Below are 6,359 nucleotides of genomic sequence, written 5' to 3' on the forward strand. Positions count from 1 at the left end.
AGAAAAATAATCCACTTGCTCCCTCATTAAAATAGGTCAAAAGCTTGCTTCAGAGAGAACAGCTGCTTAATCCATCAATATCTGCAGAATTTAAACTTGTATTTAAAAAAAGGTTTTCTAGACCATTTAGGTCTGAGGATATCCTTTAAAATGTGAACCCAGTGATAAAAATGCCAGTGGCCAACTCACACTAGTGCTTTCAGTACTGGTATCACCTACCATCCGTGCAATTTCCTAGGACAGTATTAGATTTCCTGAAAACTGCCAGGGCAGGTAAAGGCTTTAGTGCAATCTGTTCTCTGACCCAGATGAGAAAACTCCCTTACCTTGTTCAGAAATTATTTCCACCTTACGTAAGAACCAAACACATTACCCAATAGATGGGCAGTGCCGAAGAGGCAAGTCCCCATCTTGAACAGCATTCAGCCTAAAGGCTTGAGCAAGTGGAATACACAAAACAGACTGACAAGTGATCATTTGAACTGAATTTAATTTCAGCAGCAGCAGGAGGACTGATTCTCAAACTGCAGCCAACAAATGAGATACTCCATTCCTACAGTGCCTTTCACCCCAAATTCTAAAAGCACTTTACAAAAGGTCATTTGCCAAGATACACAAATACCTTAGAAATACAGTTTAAGTGACTTGACCAAAGCCCCAAGTGAGCTAGTGGCAGGAATTAAAACAGAACCCAGGAGTCCTGTCTCTGTTCTTTGTTCTAACCTTTCCATGTAAAAACCCTGTCACCTTCTCTCCCAATCCTGTAATCATCATGGTAAATACTGTCACAAAACCCTTGATCTGGGGAAAAGATGTAGGCAATACATTTTCTCATCATCTTCCTCTTTTAAATGATCACTGTCTGGCTCAAGGATAACACAGAAAACATTAGTCTCAAAACTTCCACTAAGTCTTTGTCACTTCCTCAGTGGATTTGATTTCCTAAACCTTTCCAGACAATTCAGCTATTCTTCCCCCCACAACAATCTCCTTTCATTTCCATTCATGGATTTGGGGATTACACCAAAATGCACAACAGAATAAAGGGGATTTTGAAAAGGGAAAATCTGGTTTTAAAAACTAGCACCAAAATTTGAGAGGATTGTTTTTAATTGCCTGCTTAGCTAGAGTGCCTGCTTTATTTCCTATGGCGCCTTCCTCCTGGGAAAACATGATATTTAGTTAGAACAGCTGTGAGCTCTCCAAACAGGACACCTATCATATTCATCCCAACAGATGGCTCTCCAGGAAGTTGAGAACTCTACTACTGATGTGGGGAATTGGAACCTATATTGATATTGACCCCAATTCTGGGCCATAGTGAAGCTGAGTTTAATGCAAACCCAACATCACTAGAATGCAAAGAGGGCTGTAGGGAACTTTTACACCTCTCAGATTCTGGAATGGCAAGTGAGCAATTAAAGACCTAGAAACAGCTTCAGGGAATGCTCTGACTTATCCTGTCTGCAACATCCCCAGGGGACCACTCAGCAGACCAAATAAGCCACAGCCCATGTCTCTTAACATATCCCTTCTTTTCTGAAGACATGACCACAACATGCCCATGGAATAGAGTAATGGGGCTTTGTGCGCAGTGCCCACGAGTTCACCAGCCCACTGCCACCTTGAAACTCAGCTTACATCTCAGGTTTTCCTTGGGACAGGGGGTAGGAACTGATCCAGCTAGTCTTTCTACTCCTTTTCATTACAGACAGATGACTTGAAGATCTCAGGAGCACATTTAAGTGATGATTCTTCTCCCTCCCTTGTAAAAATATATTTAAAAATCTAGACAAGTCCATCAGGAAAGCAGAGGTCACCAGTACTTGAGCCCGGGCTCTGCAGTGTCCTAGAGAGTCCTTACCAGTAGAGTCAGGTAGAGGCTGTGTGGGTTCCCAGGGTCAGACCAGTTCATATGGAGGATTTTATGTTGGACCACAGTAGGCAGCACAGGAAACTGGGCAGAGCTGCTGTCTTCACTGCCACTGGTGAATGAATCCTCTCCACTCCTCACACAACAAAAAACAATGTTAAACAAACTGACTAACTGGAGACTGGCTAGGAACACCTTGTCTTGCTGAAAAGTGAGGAGGGTCTCTTTTAGGGATCTGGTCTCATTCGTGCTGTCTCTGCCTGCCCCCCCCCCCCCCAATTCTGTTCCATGTCATCCATCATCATGCTAGTAACTCAAGCTGGTATTCAGCCCCCTCCCTTCTCTGGCTCACAGCCAAAGTCATTAACAACTACAGTGAAGCTTTCAACTCCTGCTGCCCAAAATACTTCAGGTTAATGGAGAAACTGAGAGCTTTGTATGAAATCTCAACCACAGGTCTCTCCCACATACTAAAGTAGGGGGAGGGTAGGAAAAGGGCTGAGAAAAATTAAGCAAAGATACAGCCTCAGCTGAGTGAGCAAGAGTCCTGTCATATTCACTTCACAAAAGACCCATTCTTTCTTCTTAGCATGTTGTTTAGAAAATGTAAAACACTACTCAAGAAGTAAGCATTATTGAAATGTTTGCTATGCTAATGAGAGACATGAGTCCTCCAGGGCAAGTGAGATCTGTTAGCAAATCCATACATGTTATGGGAATTAATACTGTAGCTTCTACAATCTGTCCTTGTATCTTTATGTAGAAACCTGTAAAGAATCCAAGACTGACTTATACAAACTCTCATTCCACAAGCCTGGGAGACGCTTGAACTTTTCTGTTCTGGCAAAACCTCATACAAAGAGACTGGTTGTCAGGACTCCTGTGTTCTCCTCCTATTTTTGCCATTTGCCTGCCATGTGACTTCACTATCAAAGATCTTACCCAAAATAAGTTGCCTGACCTGATCTGCATCACAGAAACCTGTCTGATTAAGAGTGCAGGTACAGAAGTGCTGGCTTACCTCATCCTCCCCCATCTTACCTCATACCACATGCTCTATTCACCACAGAACCAGAACCAGAACCAGACAGGACAATCTAGAAGCAAAATCACTGTTCTGTTCATTGTTAGCCCAAATTAAGAGAAAAGCTCACTTGGGGGTGTGGGGGAGAAGGAAGGATTATCTTACAGCTCTCTCAATGCTCAGCTGGGATGATCCCAAGGAAGGCTGAAATGATGCTGGTAAGAAGGAAGCACTTTAAATAACCTGTCTTGTCAGCATCATCCCCAGTCCTCACAAGCATCTATTATCCCAAAGCTGTAAGATGATGCTTTGGGGTATTGCTCAGTAGTACTGGATACATGAATCATTAAAGTTGCAAAAGACACCTCCAAGTAGACAAGAGATTGTAGTCCATGCTAAGGGGTGGTCATGGCGAACTACTCACCAGTGACCTCTGGGCTTGATTGTAAATCATTCCAACTAAAAATGCAGCCCAAGGCCCTGAAAAAGCTTTAGCTGCTACAAAATCATAGCAATTCTCTGCTTAAGTAACACAAATCATCGTGACCTCAACTTTCATCGCCATAAAGTGGCACAAGCTACCCAAGAGAATATTTCTCCCTCTTTGACCATCACTATCTATGACAGCTATTTCGCATTCAGACAATTAATACACCGACCAGCAGAGGGAAACTTGCAAGTGAGAGGAACAAAAACTGCATTTCGGAACCAATTTCTGGAAGAAAATAAATAAATAAATAAAACATTCAGAGCTAAATGCAAAACTCTCTCTTTTAGATTTTCCTTGATCAGTTCACCTCAGTCATGAATACACAACCCCCCACCATCAATTAATCAAAGTAATTTATTTTGTAATTTGGAAAGTAACAGATTCTTGCTACAGTTTTGATTTTTAAATACTGTAATTGAAAAGCACTCAAGAGACTAAAGGTGACTAAAGCTGTAAGTGCAGAGACAGATAGATAATCTCTGCTAAATCACTTCATCTCCCCCTACGTTTCTTTAACTGTCCGTATATAGGAACAATGATATTTCATACAGTGAAAATGAACTAATGTTTTCAAAAGAACTTGTGGATCGTAGGATGAATAGTGATGTGTACATGCAAATAGTATGCATTATTATTCCAGCACCAAGCAGGACATAGACAGATTTTAATCACACACAACACCCACTTTCCACCTTTCTGTTCCTCAATACCCACCATCCTGTCCACCTAATACCAAAGGAATGCAGAAAGGTCAGTGAGGAAATGAGAAAAATGTATTTTCAACCCCTCCACCCCCACAACTGCCCTGCCTCCCAAACATATTTTTATGGTCAGCAAGAGTTAAAACAAACTTTCAATATCAAAGCAGGTACAACTGTCCAATAAGCTACTGCCAAAGCTTAAGAACTTAAGATATCACAGCAAACAATAAGTTTTCCATCAAAAATATCTCTCCCAGAAGCCTGGCATTAGCATTTAGCCCCAAAGTGACCCTGAAGCCCTAGACTAGCATGAGACAACAGCTCTAGCTGTGTGGAACCCCAGACACGCAGCGGCAGGTTTCAACAAGCAGCTTTCAGTTCTTTCAGCTGCTTTCTGAAAACATTTCAGTCCCTGTGGAACACCACACAAAAACTAAACTCACCTATTTGGTTTACATGCAGTTGGGAGACAACACACCCTTCCAAGGAGCCAAGATGAAGGACGACCAGAAGCCACGTGTTTTTTTGTTGTACAAAGCACAGATAATCATTTCTTTCGTGTGTTAAAATTTAACTTTTCTCCCAAGGCTTCTCGTTAGAAGAGCGGGCAGCACCCTCAGCACAGCAGCACCTTTATCAGCCGAATCCTGTTGTTACCTAACAGCTTACATTTGTATGGGAATCAGTTTCCCCAAACCTTAGTTTCGTCTCTGACATCTGAAAAACAATGTCAGAAATGTGGACTCACTGGTTTCCAAGCCTCTCCTTGCCAGTGTGTGAGAAAGGGCAGGAGCAGGAATGGGCCGGGCACGGAAGGTAGGATGAGCCATTGCACGATACTCACCGCCTAGAGGGAGGTCCTTTTTCCACAGGTCTTTCTCTGAGGGATTGGGTCTCCAATCCCAGGTCTTGCAAGATGTAATCATGGCATAGCGTTCCCAAGAAGACTAGCACCTCAGGGCCTGGGAATCAGTGCAAAGAAAGTTTTGGGGTCAGTATTGGATCAAATACTAGCTGGAGAAAGGTAACAGTCCACGGTGAAATACTCCAGCAGGTTATGCAGACAGCAGTGCTGCAAACTCAACCCTAACCCCAAACCATCTTGCAACTATCCAGATTTAATGCTGGGGATTTATTACGAGAAATACTGAAAAGCAGATCTTACACACACTGTGCTCATCATTCACCCAGTAATTCCTCTCCTATTTCTAGCTTCTTTCACTACTAAAATTTGGTTTAATAACTTCTTAGATCATGAGTTATTCAGGGCATAGATCATCCACTGCCCCTGGCCTGGGGAGAGAGGGGGTTCCTAAGGCAAGATGAACCAGCAGCCTTCCTACGAATCTGAGCATCACCAAGCACAAGGACCAAGAAACAAACATCAGGCTTTTAGCAGCTCTGCTCTCTACAGCGCTGTGCTGTGATCCTGGCAGAGGCCTTCAAGCTACCACAATACAAATAAATCAACTGAAAATATGCAGTTGTAATTCAGAGACAGCATCTTGCATTGGTTTCCTCTTCAGCAGAATACCCTTTAATTTACATGCTTGCAATTTAAATCTCATTTGATGCTGGTGATCTGACTCGGTGCTGGTGTTATGCATCTTTAATGAGAGCATTATCAAGCTAAGCTACAGGACGAACACTAAAGAGGTTGGGAAAAGGCAGGGGAGACAGCGAGAGAGAAGCCTTACCCACAAAAGAGGTGCAGCTGCCCTTAGATGCTCAGACTGCTCTGGCCCCCCAAGTCTCACTCAGCTGGGGAAGGACTGCCTCACCCACTGTACAGCCCTTTTTAAATTCTCCGGTTGATGATAGGGTTTACTCCTATCCAGCCTCAGTGGGATGGCTCAGAATCAGTGCCCACTGCCAGCATGCCCACCTGTGTCCTGTGCAGCTCACCCACTGGGTCCCCTGTGGAGAAAGCACCCAGGAACCAGCCCAGGAGCCCAAAATGCCCCCAGCCCCTGCCTGGAGGCTTTGTTCTGGCTCTAAACCCAAACCCCAGGTGGAAGGAGGGGTCCGGCCCTGAAGATTAACCCGCCAAAAGGAGCAGCTACAGAAACAGGTCTGGGGCTCGGCAAGGGGGAGGCAGCATGAAGGGCATCAGTTGCAAGAAGGGTTCACCACAGCCCTGCGGTCTGCTCCAGGCCTCCCAAACCAGCGGAGACCAAGCCAGGCTGGTGGGTACCTAGATACTGCCACACCCCCCGGGCAGAGGCAGGACAGTGGCTATGAGGAAATTTGAGTCGGGGAGGGAAGCACCCC

At 44.3% G+C, this 6,359-nt stretch overlaps 1 protein-coding gene across 4 annotated transcripts in view; it reads right to left on the reverse strand.

Moving 5' to 3' along the window:
* Positions 1-5,083, reverse strand: part of KIFC3 (kinesin family member C3) — a 59,691-nt gene extending 54,608 nt beyond the window's left edge. For 3 of the 4 annotated variants that reach the window (XM_019505898.1, XM_019505895.1, XM_019505899.1), the window contains exon 1: positions 4,933-5,083. The gene's annotated coding sequence lies outside the window, so the exon portion shown is untranslated. Of the gene's footprint in view, positions 1-4,531; positions 4,845-4,932 lie in introns of those variants that run through there. The other variant, XM_019505897.1, reaches the window with a different exon arrangement.
* Between the last annotated feature and the right edge of the window lie 1,276 nt (positions 5,084-6,359).

Source organism: Gavialis gangeticus, unplaced genomic scaffold (genome assembly GCF_001723915.1).
Source record: "Gavialis gangeticus isolate Ggan-Ray unplaced genomic scaffold, GavGan_comp1, whole genome shotgun sequence".
NCBI lineage: Eukaryota > Metazoa > Chordata > Crocodylia > Gavialidae > Gavialis > Gavialis gangeticus.